The 22,978-nt window shown below is 43.8% G+C and overlaps 1 pseudogene; it reads left to right on the forward strand.

Moving 5' to 3' along the window:
- Positions 1-645: 645 nt before the first annotated feature.
- Positions 646-15,195, forward strand: LOC137325638 (di-N-acetylchitobiase-like; annotated as a pseudogene).
- Positions 15,196-22,978: the final 7,783 nt, after the last annotated feature.

Below are 22,978 nucleotides of genomic sequence, written 5' to 3' on the forward strand. Positions count from 1 at the left end.
AGCACAGGTGTGATTGGTGAATGGGAATTGGTGTGAGTTAGGATACGGGCAGCAGAGTTCTGGATGAGCTCAAGGTTTTGGAGGGTGGAAGATGAGAGGCCGGTGGGGGAGCATTGGAACAGTCAATTCTTGAGGTATCAAAGGCATGGATGAGGATTTCAGCAGCAGATGAGCTGAAGCAGGGTTGGAGAAGACAATGTTATGGAGGTGGATGTAGGCAGTCTTGGTGATGGAGAGGATTTGTGGTCAGAAGCTCATATCAGGGTCAAATAGGACTCCAAGTTTGCAAACGGTCTGGTTCAGCCTCAAACAGTGGTCATGGAGAGGGATGAAGCACTTTGAGACATTCTGAGGTCATGAAAGGCGCTAAAAAATGCAAGTTCATTCTTTTTCCTTTATTAGTTTCTCTGTTTGCTGTTGGCCAAGATTTGGAGGAAGGGGGAGAAGAGAACGTCCCTTTAAATGTTGCATTTCAGACTATGAAGATTGTTTCAACATTTCACGATTGCCACATCCACCAACACAGAGAGAGAGAGAGAGAGAGACTCAGGAGGTGTCATCATCAGTCACATCCGGGTGGATGTAAATAAATGATCTTGCTGCATCTGGTGGATCTTCATATCGGGCAGAGCTCAGGCGGAGAGGATGCGCTGGAGTTTGGAATTGGCGCAGGCCCTGGTCGTGCTCGTGCTGTGGGTCTGCTGCGGCTCTGGGTCCGGCTGTCCATGTTCGGATCGGATTCTGTGCGAACCCGTGACCGTGGAGCATGAGTTCGAGGTGGGTGTTCGGTGGCTGGGGTGGGTGTTTGGGGGCTGCGGGTGGGTGTTCGGGGGCCGAGGGTGGGTGTTCGTGGGCTGGGGGATGGTGTTTGGGGGCCGAGGGTGGGTGTTCGTGGGTCGTGGGTGGGTGTTCGGAACAGTCTGAGGGGTGTGGGTCAGGGTGAGGGACAGGTGGAGCTATTGGGATGGGGGTAGTGGGGCGGGGGGAATGTCCGATTATTGTTGAAATGCAAAGTGTCTCATATTATAATCCGTATGTTAAAGTGTTAATGTTGGTATAGTTACAGTTTGTATAAAATAGGACCAACCGTAGTATTGAGCAGTGCAAAGATATTTTAACAAGTGCAGCTTCCATAAAATGTGTTTTTAAATATATTTCTCCAATGTGCAGAGTCTTAAATGATGTGTGATCTAACTCCTGCAGTGTGTCTGTCTAATACCATGGTTAAGGTCACCGCTTTGTGGTTTCCACAGAATATTGAAAATCCTGGAATCTCATGTCATAAAAATGACATTTGACTTTTTCACTCATTGTAAAACTGGGACCTTGGCCACGATTAAACTGAATACAACATAACAGATCTTTAAAAAATACATTGGTTGCAAAATGACTCTGTAACTGCTGACTGTATTGATGAGGTCAGTATTTACTTCAGAGCAATGTTACTAAGTGGGCAGTGTGGCAGCAACAAGAGCACCACCAATATAACCTGCAGGCTCGATGTGTTCATTCTGCTTTTATCCCACTTCCCCCACCTTCCCACTAACAAAACATTCTTCTGACAGATGGGTGGGATAAAAGTCTCCTCTGTCTGTTGGTTCCAAGAATGAATAAATTTAAATTTATGTCGCACCTCATGTCCTCAGGATGTCCCAAAGAACTTCACATGAAATGAATCACTTTTTGAAGTGTTGTCGGCAAACTCAGCGGCAATTTTTAAAAATTTGTTCATGGGATGTGGGCGTCGCTGGCAATGCCAGCATTTATTGCCCATCCCGAATTGCCCTTGAGAAGGTGGTGGTGAGCCGCCTTCTTGAACCGCTGCAGTCCGTGTGGTGAAGGTTCTCCCACAGTGCTGTTAGGTAGGGAGTTCATGATTTTGATCCAGCGACGATGAAGGAATGGCGATATAATTCCAAGTTGGGATGGTGTGTGACTTGGAGGGGAACTTGCATGTGGTGTTGTTCCCATGTGACTGCTGCCCTTGTCCTTCTAGGTGGTAGAGGTGGCGGGTTTGGGAGGTGCTGTCGAAGAAGCCTTGGACAGTTGCGACAATGCATCCCGTGGATGGTACACACTGCAGCCACTGTGCACCGGTGGTGAAGGGAGTGAATGTTTAGGGTGGTGGATGGGGTACCAATCAAGCGGGCTGCATTGTCCTCGATGGTTTGGAGTTCTTGAGTGTTGTTGGAGCTGCACTCATCCAGGCAAGTGGAGAGTATTCCATCACACTCCTGACTCGTGCCTTGTAGATGGTGGAAAGGTTTTGGGAGTCAGGAGGTGAGTCAATCACCACAGAATACCCAACCTCTGACTTGCTCTTGTAGCCACCGAATTTATATGGCTGGTCCAGTTCAGTTTCTGGTCAATGGTGACCCCCAGGATGTTGATGATAATGCCGTTGAATGTCAAGGGGAGGTGGTTAGACTCTCTCTTGTTGGAGGTGGTCATTGCCTGGCACTTGTCTGGCGTGAATGTTACTTGCCACTATTCAGCCCAAACCTGGATGTTGTCCAGGTCTTGCTGCATTGGGGCTCGGACTGCTTCATTATCTGAGGGGTTGAGAATGGAACTGAACACTGTGCAATATTCAGTGAACATCCCCATTTCTGACCATATGATGGAGGGAAGATCATTGATGAAGCAGCTGAAGATGGTTGGGCCTTGGTCACTGCCCTGAGGAACTCCTGCAGCAATGTCTTGGGGCTGAGATGATTGTCCTCCAACAAGCACTACCATCTTCCTTTGTGCTAGGTATGACTCTAGCCACTGGAGAGATTTCCCCCTGATTCCCATTGACTTCAATTTTACTCGGGCTCCTTGGTGCCACACTCGGTCAAATACTGCCTTGATTTCAAGGGCTGTCACTCTCACCTCACCTCTGGAATTCAGCTCTTTTGTCCATGTTTGGACCTAGGCTGTAATGAGGTCTGGAGGCGGGAACCAAACTGAGCATCGGTGAGCAGGTTAATGGTGAGTAAGTGTCGTTTGATAGCATTGTCGATGACACCTTCCATCACTTTGCTAATGATTGAGAGTAGACTGATGGGGCAGTAATTGGCCGGATTGGATTTGTCCTGCTTTTTGTGGACAGGACATACCTGGACAATTTTCCACATTGTTGGATAGATGCCAGTGTTGTAGTTTCACTGGAACAGTTTGGCTGGAGGCGTCGCGAGTCCTGGAGCACGAGTCTTCAGCACTACAGTCGGGATGTTGCCGGGGCCCATAACCTTTGATGTATGCAATGCACTCAGCTGTTTCTTGATATCACGTGGAGTGAATCGAATTGGCTGAAGACTGTCTTCTGTGATGGTGGGGATGTCAGGAGGAGGTTGAGATGGATCATCTACTTGGCACTTTTTGCTGAAGATGGTTGCAAATTCTTCAGCCTTGTCTTTTGCACTCACGTGTTGGACTCCGCCATCATTGAAGATGGGCATGTTTACAGAGCCTCCTCCTCCCGTTAGTTGTTCAATTGTCCACCACATTTCATGACTGGGTGTGGCAAGACTGCAGAGCTTTGATCTGAACCGTTGGTTGTTGTGGAATCTCTTATCTATGTGTATAGCATGTTGCTTCCGCTGTTTAGCATGCATGTAGTCCTGTGTTGCAGCTGCACCCAGTTGGCACCTCATTTTTAGGTACGCCTGGTGCTGCTCCTGACATGCTCTTCTGCACTCCTCAATGAATCAGGGTTGATCCCCTGGCTTTTTGATAATGGTAGAGAGTGGAATATGCCGGGCTATGAGGTTACAGATTGTGCTGGAATACAATTCTGCTGATATGTGCAGAGCAAGGTCCCACAAACAGCAAGTTGCATGAATGAACAGTTAATGTGTTTCTGCTGATGTTGGTTGAGAGATAATTGTTGGCCAGGACACCAAGAGAACTCCCTGCTCTTCAATATTGCCAGCGTTCTATTAGATCCACTTTAACATCTCATCCAAAAGACAACCCCTCCAACAATGCAGCACTCTCTCATTACTGCACAAAAGTGTCAGCTCAGATGATGCATGTTTGATAGTCTCAGTCCAACTCAAAGGGCCCAAATCACAAAACTGTGATGAACTAAACTGCAGCACTAAACAGGCAGTCTCATTTGAGAACACAGGATGGTTGGTGTGGGAAATGGAAAAATGTCACACTGGTGCAGTATGCGCTGTTTCTCTTTCTCGGGAACTATATTCTGATCTAGTCTTGCTGGTCTCATGGTAGAAATGCTTGATTTGACACCAGGTACCTTGAATGCAAAATTTTTTAAACTGGAACACTAAAATCCCTTGTATAAAGAGTTTATTTAGTTTAAGTTGTCCTTTTGAAGTGTATTGAGCACCAACACTTGGAATGGAGTATTGGGATGTGAGCTCCGTTTCCTCATGTTGTTCAGTTCCTCTCACCTGCACTATTGTGGAGATGGAAGTTCTGAGAGGTTGTTGCTCTTTAGCATATTCTTTTTTTCTGGTGGCTGCATTTAGATCGACATTGGTGGTAACCTGAGAATCAGTTCACCAGCCGTTCCTTACCCCGTAACCTGGGGAAATGATAATGGGCCAAATTTTGCTCTAACAGGGCATCTAACGGTGCTTGCCGTTACTTGGACCTGCCCTTGCACGTTTTTGAGTGGCAAGTTGCTGAAAGTGCGAACTGATAACGGGGCAGTGAGTGAAACAGGGCATTTGGGAGCTGAGTGAACAGGGCAAGAAACAGGGTATCTCCTTAACCAATGAGATTGAAGGTAGTGAAATTCACAGTGCAAGGATTGAGAAGTGAGTGAAAGGGGAAGTGAAAAAAAGTTTTAATTTTAAAATTGACATTTTTAAAATCTCCAACAGCAATTAAATCCTGAAGGAATGAGACTCCACTCTTGTAATAGTTAATTATCAGTGCCAGAGATCTTGATTGCCGATAATGAACACATTCACCGTCGTTAAAAAGTTACTTAGACTGGAATGGAAAAGACGTAACTTTCCATGGCGAGTTCAGTTTGAATCTCCTGCACAAATACATGAACTTCACGTCGTTCAATGCATTTTAAGGTTGAGCAAGATAGCTGGATGCTGTTTTCGTGAAGCTAACAGCGGAGCAGCCCAACTCGGTCAGCAACTTGTGGATGTTTGAGTTTAACTGCGTATCTGCCCCTCGCCTGAAGTTGCTGTACCATTTACACATAAATAAAACGAGCCCCATTCGCCTCACCGTTATTTTGTCAACAAAATCTGGGCCATTGATTGTGAAAATATCTATTTTTAAATGGCAGTTTTCTGCCCTTCATTACTGCAATTGACTGCTTTATTTTGTACTAGGTCTTTGTCTTTGATGTTGGAGGAAAGGATTGGAAGTATTATGACTGGTTTAAGGTCACGACTATTGCAGCCTTTGGACCATACGATCCTGAGCTTTTGTGTTATGCTCATGCGAATCAAGTTCGAGTTGTCCTGAGAGGTAAGTAATTTTATCACAGAAAAAACAAATGTCCTTCTGTCTTCCAATGCAAGCTGTATTATTGAAAACCACATAAAAGGACATTCAGTGCACAGCCTTGAATTGCTATTTTTGACATTACAGTGCTGAAATTCCCCTCCAGCTCCGGTACAGCTCTCGCAAATTATTCTACATTCCATCTATTGCATGTGAAAAATCTTATATCCACACACACCTCCTGTCAACAAAACCTTACTTTCTGTTCTCAAGTTTTTCACACTTTTGTTGCAACTTTTTCCATTTATAAATTCCTCTGTCCACATTTATAATGGGAACTGTCTCCGTAAACTTGATGCACTGTAATTACATCCTCCCCACCAGTGGTGGCACTGTAGCACCTCTGTTTTGCATCTTTCAGCTCAAATTGCCATTTAAATAAAAATTACAATTGATCAAAGTATTATATTAAATATCAGGACAAAATTCATGATTTCACAATGGGGACTGAGTTACATCTGAACACCCTGGTTGAATTATCCCCCACACTCCAATCCTGCTTCGTCTGAATACTACACAAGTCAGGACTCTCTTTGTCCATTGCCATGGGAGATTGACTGGTGATGTATTTTTATTCTACTTTTCACCTCCCAAACTTGCTGGATTCGTGAGCACTGAGTGGGAGTCTTCTGATCTAGGAGTAGGGGAGGGGGAGAATTCTGAGGAGGGAGATTGTGGGATCCAGCAAGGACTCAGGAGATGGTCAGGGATTGCTGGGATCTGGCAGTATTGGGGAGATCGGGGAATGGAGGGTCTAACATGTCTTGTTGGGGAGGAGGGTGGTCTAATGGAATGCGACCAAACTGCTATTGACATCTTTGGAAGCATCAGTCCCTCACCCCTCACATGTTCCTGCAAGTTCGGTGCCCGAACCACCGCTTCCCTCATCGTCGCCCTATTCTGATCTTCTGTACTTGCCTGGAGCATTTCAGCAGAAATGCTTGGTTAAGAAAGCCGTAAAAAGCACAAACAAATCATTGGGATTCATTTCTGGAGGAAAATAATTCACAGCAGAGAAGTTATGTTAATCATGTATAGGTCCTTGGTTAGAAAACACTGAGAGTACTGTGCACAGTTCTGGTCTCCATACTACAAAAAGATACAGAAGTACTGGAGAAAGTGCAAAAAGGATTTACAAGGATTATATCAGAACTGAGAGAGTATAACTATCAGGAAAGACTGAACAGGCTGGGGCTCTTTTCTCTAGAAAAGGGAAGACTGAGTGGTGATCTGATAGAGGTCTTTAAAATTATGAATTGGCAAGATGTAACGAGTGCCACAGGAATCAGTGTCCGAGTACATGAATCACAAAAAGTTAGTATGCAGGTACAGCAAGTGATTAGGAAGGCAAATGGAATATTGTCATTTATTGCAAGGGGAATGGAATATAAAAGTAGAGATGTTTTGCTACAGTTGTACAGGGCATTGGTGAGACCACATCTCAAATACTGTGTGCAGTTTTGGTCTTCTTATTTAAGAAAGGAAATAATTGCTTGGAGGTAGTTCAGAGAAGGTTCACTCGACTGATTCCTCAGATGAGGGGGTTATCTTTTGAGGAAAGGTTGGATAAGTTGGGCCTGCATACACTGGAATTTAGAAGAACGAGAGGTTATCTTATTGAAACATATGAGATCCTGAGGGGACTAGAAGGGTAGATGATGAGAGGAGGTTTCCCTTTGTGGGAGATACTAGAACTAGGGGCCACCAGTTTAAAAATAATGGGTCTCCCATTTAAGACGGAGGTGTGGAGGAATTTTTTCTCTCAGAGGGTCGTGAGTCTGTCGAACTCCCTTGCCAGGGAGCGGTGGAGGCAGGGTCATTGAATATTTCTAAGGCTGAGTTAGATAGACTCCTGATTAACAAGGGAGTCAAAGGTTATAGTCGGTAGACAGGTAAGTGGGGTTGAGGTCACAATCAGATCAATCATGATCTTACCAAATAGCAGAGCAGGCTCGAGGAGCCGAATGGCCTACCCCAGCTCTCGTATGTTCATATGTTCATAATTTTCCATTTGTGGGCAAGTCGAAAACTAGAGGTCATCCAAAACTATAAGATAGTCACAAATAAATCCAATAGGGAATTCAGGAAAAACTTCTTTCGTCAGTGAGTGGTAAGAATGTGGAACTTGCAACCACATGGAGTGGCTGATGCAAATGACATAGATGCATTTAAGGGGAAGCTGCAGAAGTATATGAGGGAGAAGGATATGTCCAGGCTTTGGAGACAGGCTGAGGCCTTCAAATAAAAACTGTTCACACCATCACTTGATGGCCGTCGTGTGGAACTATATAACCACAGGCCACATTATAGGCAAAATTCAATTACAAAGGTGACAGGACGGGCGTCACCAGATGTGAACACAATTAAAATAGAAAAACAAAAGATACTGTTGACAAAGAATTTTTGAACAGAAAGATGACAGGACATACTGTTTTTAATAACCTATAAATAGATAGGTGGAACTTTTATTCCCTGGCACAGCAGCAGTCTGCCACTGATGCCAGGATTTAGAATGAAGAATGCAGTTTAATGAAAGCCCGACCCAATTGTGTCCAGAGCCCAGCACACACGCTCCATTCTTCCGACTCTGGGCCGCTGAGATTTCTCCTCTTCCTCCATCAATGGCAGAACCTTCAGCTGTGACCCTCTTGAACTCCAGATTCTTCTTCTTCAACCTCTTTGTCTTGCTATTTCTCTTCCTATCTTCGAAAGCCTCATCAAAACCGACCTGTTTGACTGCGCCTTTGGTCTCTTCCCTCACGTGTCAGCATGGCTCAGCTTTAGCACTGTGTCTCTCCTCCTGGGTCAGAAGGTTTTGGGTTTACTCCAGGACTTGACACATAAGTGCAGTACTGAGGGAATGCTGCATTGCCAGAGGTGCTGTTGTAAACAATTTTACAACACCAAGTGAAAATTGGAACCAAGTCCAACGATTTTATTTGAAAATCACAAGCTTTCGGAGGCTTCCTCCTTCCTCAGGTGAATGTTTCAGAGGTGCTGTGATTCAGATGAGACCTTAAACAAGGGCTCCACCTGCCTATTCTGTTGGATGTAAAAGATCCCATTGGCACAATTCAAAGAACAGGGAGTTCTCCTGGTGTCCTGGACAACATTCATCCCTCAACCTACATCACCAAATCAGATGAACTGGCCATTTATCTAATTTCCTATTTGTGGGGCCTCTCTGGGTACAAATTAGCGACCACATCTGCTTACAAAGCAACAGTGATTATGCTTCAAAAATAATTAATTGGCGATGAAGCATTTAAGGACATCCTGAGGATGTGTCAGGCACTATGTAAATACAAATTCGAGCTAAATCTTCCTCTACTACTTCCTACCTGATGTTGGCAATTCTGTCCTGCATAGTGTCTTGGGACACAATGTTGTGCGAATGATGCTCTATAATTGGAAGTTGTTTCTTCACCCTTCACCAGGAGTTTTTTCACTATGGAACACTGTATACAAACAACGCCGAGAAAAGTGGGTCGATAAGCAATTGCAGTTGGCAAAAAAGCAATTTATGGATGGAATCAATTTGGATGTGAACATTGCTGTTAAAAAACCATCTCGAGGTTATTTCAAGATCCCTCAACTGGTTTCCGAAACCATGGATGTGTTCCACCGTGAAATACCTGGGTCTCAGGTAAAGAAGCCATTTTTTAAATTAAATGGGGATAAGCAATTTACTTTCTACTTAATCATAAAGGAAGATTGATATTTTTCTGGATAAGTGAATTGAAATCATGATTTTTCGCTGCTGTTTATCAGTGCATCATCTTGTTACAAAGCTGCTTTGACAATTGCTGAGGTTAGAAATTTTAGATTGAATCAGTTTAAGCTGGATATACAGCAAACTTGATGCTGCATCACTTGTAGCCCAGAATGATACAAGTGACTTGAGTTCCAGCTTCCATGGATGGCATAGTTCGAACTGTAATTTTCACATAGGTTCTCAGAAGGTTCCAGCACAGTAGGAGGCCGTTCGGCCCAGCGTGCCTGTGTTGGCTCTTTGAAAGAGCTATCCAATTAATCCCACTCCCCTGTTCATAAGAACATAAGAACATTGCCCTGGAATTTTTTCCCCTTCAAGTATTTATCCAATTCCCTTTTGAAAGTTACTGTTGAATCTGCTTCCACCACCCTTTCTGGTTTTATATTCCAGATCATAACAACTCTCTGTGTAAAAAAAATTCTCCTCATCTCCCCTCTCATTCTTTTGCCAATCTCCTGAAAGCTGTGTCCTCTGGCTATCAACCCTCCTGCCACTGGGAACATTTTCTCCTTATTTACTCCGTCAAAACACTTCTTCAAAGGAAGAAATGTTTGTCTTAATGTCAAGCCCTATAACATCCTTCAGAAATGTCCCACAGTTTATATCTAATGAGTTACTTTGAAATAAAGGGACCATTAAGTAGGCAAAAAAGGAAATCACTCTCTGCATTTTTATTGGGTAAAGTTTGAAGCAGACTTTCACTGCTGAGAAGTTTGCACATAACGGACTTTGCTAACTCAGATTACAGTGATTTAATTCTTGACCTTCGGCTCCCGAATGCCTTCTTGTTCAGGCAGTGACTACATGAGCCATGCAAATCCTGGTTCGTGCTGAGTTATCTGATTTCAGCTGGGATGTTGGAGGGCACAATTTACCCCGAGTGCCACTGGGTCGGGGAAGGTCAAATGAACCATCTGATCATTATCTGGAAACCTCCCACTGGAAGTGTGACCGTGCAGATGGCCACCAATTGGGTTATACCCCCACCCATGTTAAAATAGCCTGCCAGCACTCAATGTCTGGCCTCGCGTAAAAGAACTTTGGCCACTTTGACTCGGTATTGGAGTGTGGCTGGCCCTTTTGGGACTACAATTTGGTTACAACTTAATGCCTTTTGGAGAGGAGGAGAGAAAACTGACAGAAAATTGGAGGAAGAAGGTGAGTGAGCAGTGGGGAATTGAACCTGATTAATATTTGATAACCGAGGATCCTATTAATTCTAACTCACAATTTGCCCCAACTTTATCCTGTTCCTTTTTATACAGTCATGAACACTGTCGAACTCCTAACCTGTTAAATTCACAGTTCCCATGGACCATGTGCGAGTGCATATAAAAACCATATAACTACTAGTGATATCCAACATAAGGTATGAGATGAAACTAACTTCTTCTTGTTACTCTTTGGCCCTTAGGTCACATTTAACGTGCCTTGGTCTCCAGACTGCATTGATGGCCGATGCTATGACTTTTTGAGAATTGCAAATTCCTGTGACTTTTTATTTGTGATGTCCTATGATATGCAGAGTCAAATGTGGGACAATTGCTTTGCAAAGGCAAATGCTCCCTATTACCAGACTTTATCAGGTATGTACAATAAGACCATCTGGTTCAGGGTCTACCTGCCCGATATCAATGTGAATCTAAGACCCTCATTATTTTTTTTCGCCATTTAGGTTACTCCGCTTATATCAATCTGGGAATTGATTCCAGAAAGCTCGTGTTGGGAGTTCCATGGTATGGTTATGACTATCCTTGCACACAGTTTTTTGAGGTAAGGTTTTGTCATTATCTGGCTTTCAGTAATCCGAATTATTTAGAATAGACTATTGTAAACCATTACAAAAGAGCCAGAGGTGATCTGGGGAAACATTTTTTTTACGCAGCGAGTTGTTATGATCTGGAATGCACTGCCTGAAAGGGTGGTGGAAGCAGATTTAATATTCACTTTCAAAAGGGAATTGGATAAATACTTGAGGGGAAAAATTTACAGGGCGATGGGGAAAGAGCAGAGGAATGGGACTAATTGGATAGTTCTTGTGACGAGCCAGCACAGGCATGATGGGCCGAATGACCTCCTCCCTTGCTGTACTTACTATGATACTATGATGTTATGATTGTCTTGTTGCTGTGCAAAATATCCCATTGATTCACTGTTCTGGAGAAATTATTTGTTTGCAGCGCTTGCTCTCTGGGCTTACCTTATCTGTGCTATTTAACATTTTATTCCACTGAGGCCTCCCCTTAACTGCATTCTTCTCGGCTGTAAATCTTAAGCTTCTCTAATCTTTTCTCAAAGCTCATCCTTTTAACACAAGGGATCATAAGAACATAGGAACAGGAGGAGGCCATTCAGCCTCTCAAGCTGTTCCGCCATTCAATTAGATCATGTCTGATCTGTATCTTCATTCCATCTACACACCTTGGTTCCATAACCCTTAATACCCTTCCCTAACAAAAATCTATCAATTTCAGTTTTGAAGTTTTCAATTGACCGAGCCTCAACAGCTTTTTGGGGGAGAGAATTCCAGATTTCCACGGCCCTTTTCGTGAAGAAGTGCTTCCTGACATCACCCCTGAACAGCCTTGCTCTAATTTTCAGGTTATGTCCCCTTGTTCTGGACTCTCCCACCAGAGGAAATACTTTCTCTCTATCTACCCTATCAACTGCTTTGATCATCTTAAACACGTCAATTAGATCACTCCGTAATCTTCTATATTCAGTCTTGTTGCTGTCTATTTGAAATTACAACCTTGTCCTTGTCTATAAATGTACTATTTAATTTTATATATTTCAGTGAGAGACCCTCCTGTCCAAATTGTAAAACTTATTTTTCTCTAATTGTTCCTCTTTACACTTAGAGATCAGTCATGTTGTTACTGCATTTTTGAAGTTCCCAAAGTAACTATATTTTCATCCTTTTGTATTTTCAGACTGGTAGGTGTGTATTGGAAAAGATTCCTTTCCGAGGTGCCCCTTGCAGTAATGCAGCTGGACGTCAGGTCCCATACAAAGAGATCGTACAGCATGTGCACAAATCAATTACTGGCAGATATTGGGATGATGAGCAGAAAGTCCCGTCTTATATCTACATGGTAAGACTATCAATCAAAACACAATGGAGAGTTGTGCATTGTCCATTCTTTGCAGAATGCAAAGCTTGCAGTATTTCATGATTCAATATTCCCTGTGTACAGGATTCAGCACAGTTCAGAATGTACAGTTTATACAGTAGAAAATGTGTGTAGTTGGAGAATAGCCAAGAAAATGGGAGTTGACAGACAAAGCACCAAACCCAGTTCCGTTTGTTAAGACATTGTGTATGACCAGTTGCAAAAAATGAGATGAGCTGTGGTCTTTTCAAATCGATCACTTTGCACAACCCATATTGACCCTCCTGTGAAAATTAGCGATTGTTTGGTTTGTGAAATGTGTGCCCCTGTCTCCCATTTGATGATCAATTTAGCACAAAAGATTGACGGTAGCGTGCCCTGTACATAAGAAAACTGCACAGTAGCAAATACCACACACTCTCGACCTACTGCGTTCTAATGTCCTTCAGGAAAGGAAACCTGCCGTCCTTACCCGGTCTGGCCTATATGTGACTCCAGACCCACAGCAATGTGGTTGATTCTTAATTGCCCTCTGAAATGGCCTCGCAAACCACTCAGTTGTAAAATCCAGATACGAAAAGTCATAATGAGAATAAAACCGGATGGACCACCCGGCATCGGACCACTAGGCACCGGACACGACAACGGCAAACCAAGCCCAGTCGACCCTGCAAAGTCCTCCTCACTCACATCTGGGGACTTGTGCCAAAATTGGGAGCGCTGTCCCACAGACTAGTCAAGCAACAGCCTGACACAGCCATACGCACATATCTTTCAACCAACTTCCCAGACTCTTCCATCACCATCCCTGGGTATGTCCTGTCTTCATCAATGACCTTCCCTCCATCATAAGGTCAGAAATGGGGATGTTCGCTGATGATTGCACAGTGTTCAGTTCCATTCGCAACCCCTCAAATAATGAAGCAGTCTGATCCCGCACGCAGCAAGACCTGGACAACATCCAGGCTTGGGCTCATAAGTGGCAAGTAACATTCGCGCCAGATAAGTGACAGGCAATGCCCATCTCCAACAAGAGAGGGTCCAACCACCTCCCCTTGACATTCAACGGCATTACCATCACCAAATCCCCCACCATCAACATCCTGGGGGTCACCATTGACCAGAAACTTAACTGGACCAGCCATATAAATACTGTGGCTACGAGAGCAGGTCAGAGGCTGGGTATTCTGTGGCGAGTGACTCACCTCCTGACTCTCCAAAGCCTTTCCACCATCTACAAGGCACAAGTCAGGAGTGTGATGGAATACTCTCCACTTGCTTGGATGAGTGCAGCTCCAACAACACTCAGGAAGCTCGACACCATCCAAGATAAAGCAGCCGCTTGATTGGTTCCACCACCCTAAACATTCACTCCCTTCACCACCGGCGCACAGTGGCTGCAGTGCGTACTATCCACAGGATGCACTGCAGCCACTCGCCAAGGCTTCTTCGACAGCACCTCCCATACCCGCGACCTCTACCATCTAGAAGGACAAGAGCAGCAGGCACATGGAAACAACACCACCTGTATGTTCCCTTCCAAGTCACATACCATCCCGACTTGGAAATATATCGCCGTTCCTTCATCGTCGCTGGGTCAAAATCCTGGAACTCCCTTCCTAACAACACTGTGGGAGAACCGTCACCACACGGACTGCAGCAGTTCAAGAAGGCGGCTCACCACCACCTTCTCAAGGGCAATGAGGGATGGGCAATAAATGCCGGCCTCGCCAGCGACGCCCACATCCCATGAACGAATATAAAAAAATACCTAGTCACATGTCTAATTGACGTTGGCCAAGTTTGCTGAGATACTTGATGCACTGCAGTCAAAGGCTGTGATGCTTGAGCTTTCAGCAGTAACATTGAAATCATGTTTTCCACCTTTCGATTGCAATATTTTGTTACTTTGAGCAATTTGAAAAGATTATTTTGAAATGATAGAATGTTCCACATTGAGTTAAATCAGACCTTGGATAATTCGATTTATTTTTTTAAATCATTTTCTCTGGAGGCCCATGCTAACTCTGACTTGCAAGTCATCTATCTCTTTCTATTTCCCCCAAATCATTTTTTTCCCAATCAAACACCATAATCTTTTGACTTGTTGCATCCGAATTGACATCTGGGCTGTTCATGTGGATTTTTCTAAGTTGCTGTACTGAGGGAGTGCTGCACTGTCGGAGGTGCCGTCCTTCAGATGACACGTTAAACTGAGGTCCCGTCTGTGCTTTCAATGTGTGCCTTATGTTCATATGTTGCACAGCATCCAGATGAGTTGATTGGTTTGGGTGTTAAAAAAGATAGACTTGGAGCTGCTCCTGCTCCGTTCCCGTTACTTGTGTGGACGTGCAGCGGAAAACCGCGTTTGTGCACGGAAATGGAGTTTCTGCCGACGGTCAGGGGACGGAGTGGGAGAAGCCCTGAGGAAATTGCCGGCCGTTGCCGTAAGTCCCTAATTTTTGAGTTTGTTTTGCTCATTTGTCATTGTGCATTTTCTCATCGTACATTTCAGTCCATTCTGTCTTCTGCTGATGAAGATTTTCAGCATAGTGTCTCGAACTGAGCATTGACCCAAACCCCTCGCTCCTATCTGTGTAACTCTTTATTTTTTTATGGCAGGTTAATAATACATTTCATGAGGTCTGGTATGACGATCCACAGAGCATTTCAATTAAATCAGCGATCATGAAGAAATTGAGACTCCGTGGCATAGGCATGTGGAATGGAAATATGCTGAACTACAGTGATGATCATTTCATAGTGAAGCAAACTGAAGACATGTGGAATGCTCTTTGCCCTTTGTGAGGAAAATGGCGACGTTGAACCATCTCATCTTAACAGAATGTAATCATTTAATTTTGCAAGTAAACTCAGCAAAAAGTGAGCGAGCTTCCAACATGAGAAATTAAAGATAACGCAGATCTAGGGAACAGATTTAACATTTTGTCGAGCTAACGAATTTCTATTCAATGAAAAGAAAATGTACGAATACAATTTGTACGACAAGATCTGGTCACTTCAGGCATCTCAAGTTGTTTACAAAATGCATCAAATCTGTATTGGCTTTCATAATGCTTAATGATAGTGCAGGTTAAAACATCTCGCCGCTAAATATTTACAATTCAGGAAACAAGTCAGCTTTCCCGTTGGGTAATAATCCAATTCTGATATGCACACGCGTGTTGTCTGTTTTATGCACATCTTAATTCTTGACAATGATTTTGATGATTTTATTTTGATTGGTTATCATTTTGAACCTCGATAACTTTAATTTTCAACTTTCCTCCATTAAGGGGGGGTGAACGGACCAGATAATAGTATCCTGTGTACTGCTAGTATTTTTATTTAATTGTAATATTACAAGACAATGTAACCATTTGAATTTTATTCCACCTGAGTGCTTTACAATTGTCTATTCTTGAAAGGCAATTTAAATTTTTACGGGAACACGTATTTCACAAAATAAAATGTGATGTTTCCAAAGTAAGTGTTTTAGTTGTGTTGCTCCAGGAAAGTGGGGTTTGTGTAAATATAAAACAGTTGTGGTACCGGTTAAAAAAATTCCCCTCAAGTCTAATCTTGGCACATATATTTAGTAGTCCTTAGTTAATCACTTGCCCTCCCCGTTGCCAACATGTGAAACTCAGTGTTGGGGGGAGGGAGGTCTGTGTCCCATTTTATCTTTATTTACTTTGTAATATTACCCAGCAAGAATTGTCCTGGTCTTTATTCCTGACACAGTTTTCTTCATTCACAATATTGTTTGACGAACTCTGTGCGTGAGATTATGGTCTAACCATCTCATAGATGAAAATGATAAGACAAAGAAGGCAATAAAATTGGTGCTGTCATTAAATAATACGTAAGGAAGACCATACTTGATCTTTAATATCTTTAACTGATTTCTCGAGGTAAAGTGATCGTTTCGTCGAACAGGAAGCAAAGTTGTCAGAATGGGGGACGGCGAATCAGTCCACTGATCTAATCTTTCCATGTTAGCAGACTGGAGCCCGCTGGCAATTGTACCAATGGGCACAGGAACCAGTTTAGAGCAGGCACTGAATTGGCAATGCAGAGAGCTGTCAGGGAGATCACACTGCTCAATAGGACCCGTGAGCATCATTAAAGCTGAAAGAGCTGGAAACATGACTTCATCTTATCAAGTTAATCATGGGCTGGGTGAGAATAGGACACTTTCTTTTTTTCTTTTCCCTTTTTTTCTTGAGAATGATAAGGCAAGTTCTTTCCTTTCTTTCCTTTCCTCTTTTTTCTTTTTCGATCTTTTCTCTTTTTCTTTTCTGTTCTCTTTTTTCTTTTCTTTCTTCTAGTTTCCGTTATCCTGTGCTCTCGAGCATTTCCAGCTGTTTCAATAGGATTTGTACGTTTGCTTTAAAACAAAAGCATTGAAGCAATTCCGACCCAAAATGGAATAAGACTCTTAGTTAATGGTGTAGAAAGACCTCTGAACCAGCAAGTTCCAAGTCCAAGTGATGAGTGACCTTTCCACTCCTAAAGGGATATTGGTGACAGATTTACATTTCAGTAACCTCTTCACATTCCTGCAAACCCGTTAACTTGCCTATTCTGCATTACTGATCAGGTAACAAGCAATAAAGACTTTAGATCCTGAATTTCTTCTTTTACTGACTTTAGGATAAATGTTCGTATCATTTTAGAGTGGTGAATTGCACAAATAGAGTCATTTCTTTTCTACAAATGTATTTATTTGAGAAAATAGCGCAATATATATATGTGAGAATACTGAGAAAATCCGACTTCTGAGAAAGAGGAAAGGATATCACACCACGGTTTCCCGAATTTCCCTCTGTCGACGAGGGTTGGGCAGGTTGCTGAGGCCTAAGCAAGGTACATTCTTGGGGTCTGGGCAGAGGGAGAGTTGCCCACTACCGGGGCCCTGACCCTCCAAAAGAGGCTTCATCAGGTCTTCAGCTGCTGCCCAGGGAGAACCACCACCCCTCTCCTGGTGACCTCTGTGGTCAGCAGTGCTAGGTGGGTTGCATTACCAGTGGCAGTGCGGCCAAGCATCTGCTGGAGGCCTTCCCTGATGTGATGGGAGGTGGAGAGGGTGGGAATATCCAGGTCGCTGGGAATGCTGCAGTCGGCATCATCGCAAGATATTCCTTGATTCATTATAGTGCAACTCACTGCAGGCAGACTTTGAAAGTTGCTGCAACAAAATATAGTTCAGAATTTGTTAATATGTGACAGTGGAATACCCTAATATAGAATCATAGAAATTTACGGTACAGAAGGAGGCCATTCGGCCCATCATGTCTGTGCCGACCAATAAAGAGCCATCTCGCCTGATCCCACTTTCCAGTTCCTGGTCCATAGCCCTGTAGGTTGTGGCATTTCAAGTGCATATCCAAGTACCCTTTAAATGCAATGAGGGTTTCTGCCTCTACCACCCTTTCAGGCAGTGAGTTCCAGACCCTCACCACCCTCTGGATGAAAACATTTTTCTTCAACTCCCCTCTACCAATTACTTTAAATCTATGCCACCTGGTCATTGATCCCTCTGCTGAGGGAACGAGGTCCTTCCTATCCACTCTCGCTCGGCCCCTCATGATTTTATACACCTCATTTAAATCTCCCCTCAGCCTCCTCTGTTCCAAAGAAAACAACCCCAGCCTAACTAATTTTTCCTCTTAGCTAAAATTCTCCTGTCCTGGCAACATCCTCATAAATCTCCTCTGTACCCTCTCGAGTGCAATTACATCTTTCCTGTAATGTGATGAACAGAAATGTATGCAATACTCCAGCTGTGGCCTAACTAGTGTTTTATACAGTTCAAGCATAACCACCTTGCTCTTAAATTCTATGCCTCGGCCAATAAAGGAAAGTATCCCATTTGCCTTCTTAGCGAGAAACAGGCTGAATATCGAAAGTTCAGAGGGAAAGTGAGAAAGGAAATAAGAGGGGCAAAGAGAGAATATGAGAATAGATGGGCGGCCAACATAAATGGGAATGCAAAAGTCTTCTATAGGCATGTGAACAGTAAAGGGGTAGTAAGAGGAGGGGTGGGGCCATTAAGGACCATGAAGGAGAACCACTCATGGAGGTAGAGGGCATGGCTGAGGTACTAAATGAATACTTTGCATCTGCCTTTACCGAGGAAGAAGATGCTGCCAGGGTCTCAGTAATGGAAGACATAGTTGAGATACCAGATGGATTAAAAATTGATGAAGAAGAGGTACCAGAGAGGCTAGTGAAACTTAAAGTAAATAAGTCACCCGGTCTGGATGGGATGCACCCTACGTTGCTGAGGGAAGTAAGGGTGGAAATTGCGGAGGTACTGGCCATAATCTTCCAAACATCGTTAGATACGGTGGTGTTGCCAGAGGACTGGAGAATTGTAAATGTTCACCCTTGTTCAAAAAAGGGTGGAAGGATAAACCCAGCAACTATAGGCCAGTCAGTTTAACCTCGGTGGTGGGGAAACTTTTAGAAACGATAATCTGGGACAGAATTAGCAGTCACTTGGACAAGTGTGGATTGATGAGGGGAAGCCAGCACAGATTTGTTAAAGGCAAATCGTGTTTAACTAACTTGATCGAGTTTTTTGATGAGGTAACAGAGAGGGTAGATGAGGGCAATGCAGTTGATGTGGTGTCTCTGGACTTTTAAAAGGCGTTTGATAAAGTGCCACATAACAGGCTCGTCATCAAAATTGAAGCCCATGGAATAAAAGGGGCAGTAGCAGCATGGATACAGAATTGGCGAAGTGACAGGAAACAGAGGATAGTGGTGAACGTTTATTTTTCGGATGGGAGGGAGGTATACAGTGGTGTTCCCCAGGGGTTGGTACGAGGACCACTGCTTTTCTTGATTATATTAATGACTTGGACTTGGGTATGGAGGGCACAGTTAAAAAATTTGCAGATGATACAAAACTTGGAAACGTAGTGAACAGTGAGGAGGATAGTTATAGACATCAAGAGGATATAGACAGGCTGGTGGAATGGGCGGACACGTGGCAGATGAAATTTAATGCAGAAAAATGCAAGGTGATACATTTTGGTAAGAAGAACGAGGAGCGGCAATATAAACCAAAGGACACAATTGTAAAAGGGGTGCATGAACAGAGAGATCTGGGGGAGTGTGCACACAAATCTTTGAAGGTGGCAGGGCAGGTTGAGAAAGTGGTTAAAAACCATATGGAGTCCTGGGCTTTATAAATAGAGGCATGGAGTACAAAAGCAAGGAAGTCATGATGAACCTTTATAAAACCCTGGTTCGGCCACAGCTGGAGTATTGTGTCCAGTTCTGGGCACCGCACTTTTGGAAAGATGTGAAAGCCTTAGAGGGGGAGCAGAAGAGATTTACTGGAATGATTCCAGGGATGAGGGACTTTAGTTACGTGGATAGACTGGGGAAGCTGGGGTTGTTCTCTTTGGAACAAAGAAGGTTGAGAGGAGATTTGATAGAGGTATTCAAAATCATGAAGGGTCTCGACAGAGGAGATAGGGTTGGCAGAAGGGTCAAGAACCAGAGGACATATATTTAAGGTGATTGGAAAAGAACCAAAGGTGACATGAGGAAAAGCTTTTTCACACAGCGAGTGGTTAGGATCGGGAATGCACTGCCCGAGGGGGTGGTGGAGGCAGATTCAATTATGGTCTTCAAAAGGGAATTGGAAAAGTACTTGAAAGGAAAATGTTTGCAGGGCTACGGGGATAAGGCGTGGGAGTGGGACGAACTGGATTGTTCTTATGTAGAGCCGGCACGGACTCAATGGGCTGAATGGCCTCTTCCATGCTATAACCTTTCTATGATGCTGTGATTCTCTGATTCTAACCACCTTATCGACCTGACCTACCTTCAGGGATCTGTAGACATGCACTCCAAGGCCCCTCTGTTCCTCTACACTTCTCAGTATCCTCCCATTTATTGTGTATTCCCTTGCCTTGTTTGCCCTCCACAAATGCATTACCTCACACTTCTCCGGATTGAATGCCATTTGACACTTCTTTGTCCACCTGACTGGTCCATTGATATCTTCCTGCAGTCTACAGCTTTCTTCCTCACCATCAACCACACGGCCAACGTTTGTGTCATCTGCAAACTTCTCAATCATACCCCCTACATTTCAGTCAAAATCATTGATATATACCAGAAAAAGCAATGGTCCTAGTGCTGAGTCCTACGGAACCCCACTGGAAAGAGCCTTCCAGTCACAAAAACACCCGTCGACTATTACTCTTTGCAACTCACCAAGGCTTCTTCGACAGCACCTCCCAAACCCGCGATCTCTACTACCGAGAAGGACAAGAGCAGCAGGCACATGGGAACAACACCACCTGCACGTTCCCTTCCAAGTCACACACCATCTCGGCTTGGAAATATATCGCCGTTCCTTCATCGTCGCTGGGTCAAAATCCTGGAACTCCCTACCTAACACCACTGTGGGAGAAACTTCACCCCTCGGACTGCAGCGGTTAAAGAAGGTGGCTCACCACCACCTTCTCAAGGGCAATTAGGGATGGGCAATAAATGCTGGCTTTGCCAGCGATGCCCACATCCCATGAACGAATAAAAAAAAAGCCAATTCTGGATCCAACTTGCCACTGTCCCTTGGATCCCATGGGCTTTTACTTTTCTGACCAGTTTGCCATGTGAGATCTTGTCAACAGCCTTGATAAAATCCATGTGGACGATATCAAACATGCTACCCTGATAGACCCTCTTTGTTACCTCCTCAAAAAATTCGATCAAGTTGGTCTGACACGACCTTCCCTGAACAAATCCATGCTGACTGTCCTCGATTAATCCGTGCCTTTCTAAATGAGGTTAGGCTGACTGGTCTGTAATTACTCGGTCTATCCCTTTCTCCCGTTTTAAACAATGTTACAACGTTAGCAGTCCTCCAATCCTCCAGCACCAGGCCTGGAACCAGACAGGATTGGAAAATGATGGTCAGAGTCTCCGCTATTTCCTCCCTTGCTTCACGTAACAGCCTGGGATACATTTCATGCTGGCCTTGTGATTTATCTACTTTCAAGGATGCTAAACCCCTTAATATTTCCTCTCTCACTATGCTTATCCCGTCCAATATTTCACACTCCTCCTTAACTACAATGTCTGCATCGTCCCCCTCTTTTGTGAAGACAGACGCAAAGCATTCAGTCAGAGCCATGGCAGATGTCTTTGAGCCTCTCTCCTTGCATTTCTTTCAAGTCAATGCCAAAGTAAACAACTGTCCACTTTGACTGTGGAAAGTTTTCTGAACAAACATTTTTTTAAAAGCACAGCATACGAGACAGTCATCACCTGCTGACACATCACTGCAATCTGTAAGTCTGAGTTTTTTCCTCCATACATCACTCAATGTACAGATCTGTCCAGATACTTTCGAGGTTACAATCATAACAATGGTATTGAAATGCAGAGGGGAAAATCATCACTTTTAAAAATATCTCCATTTTCCATCGTGGTTCTGTCATTAATCCCATATTTTTCTATTTACAGATTTCACCGTGCCTGACGTTACGATCTTCAATAAGAATTCTGTGGACCTCAGTCGCTCAGTAGATTCCCAGAGTGATTGTTTGTGCAGGTGTACTGAAGCATCAAGACATACGGCTACCTTGTCTTTAAGGAGGATGCAAAGTGTATACATTAACTTTATATTCATTTGTGAATTTAGAATAATGTGAAAATTCTGAACTACAGTGTTCATAACAAGATGGACTAACTGTCCAGTAAATTCAACATTCTGAAATGTTCTTTCAAATAGGCCAATCAGTTTTTATTTCTTAGCAACAAATTGTTTGTGAATCATTTATGTCGATAGGAATAAACAATTACTGAAAGTATTCTGTCAGCAACTGAATATGACCCCGGATCTTTTTCTAGTTTCTCCCTTGTCTTCCCTCAAGCCCTTTCTGAGCCCATCTTGTCAACGAGACCCACCTCCTGCTCCATTTACCCCTAAACTGCTGACCACCCAATTTTACTTCATGGCCCCCATGCTAGCTGACATTGTAAATGGTTCCCTCTCCTCAGTTTACTGCCCCCACCCCGCTCCCTATCAAAACCAACATCATCACTCCTCCTTCTCAAAAACTCACCCTCGACCCCTCCGTCCTTGCAAACTACCACCCCATCTCCAACCCCTGCTTGATCTCCAAATTCCTTGAGCGTGTTGTTGCCTCTCAAATCTCAACTCACCTTTCACGCAACTCCATGGTTTAATCCCTTCAATCAGGTTTCCACTCCTGCCACAGCACAGAATCTGCTCTAATCAAAGTCACAAATAACACATAAATGCCGTGGCGACAAGAGCAGGTCAGATGGTGGGTAATTCAATTGAGGGATCTGTGTATTCTACTTTTTAAACTCGAGAAATGACCAGATGGTCCAAAATAGGCTTTTTCTCTCCTGTACATTCCTGTGTTCCTACAAGTAGAATCCCACAAAGGTTGAATCCCTGTGTCCTGCCTCTGTACCATAATTGGTGAGCTTCTTACAGTCTGTTGTGTCAGTGTGAGTCGAGCACTGTTCTTTATTGGTGGTTGTCATGGAACTTTCTGGGAGTCCTGCAGGGAAAGGAGAGGGTGGATCCGATCGGGTAGTCCCTGACCAG

Source organism: Heptranchias perlo, chromosome 9 (assembly GCF_035084215.1).
Source record: "Heptranchias perlo isolate sHepPer1 chromosome 9, sHepPer1.hap1, whole genome shotgun sequence".
Taxonomy (NCBI): domain Eukaryota; kingdom Metazoa; phylum Chordata; class Chondrichthyes; order Hexanchiformes; family Hexanchidae; genus Heptranchias; species Heptranchias perlo.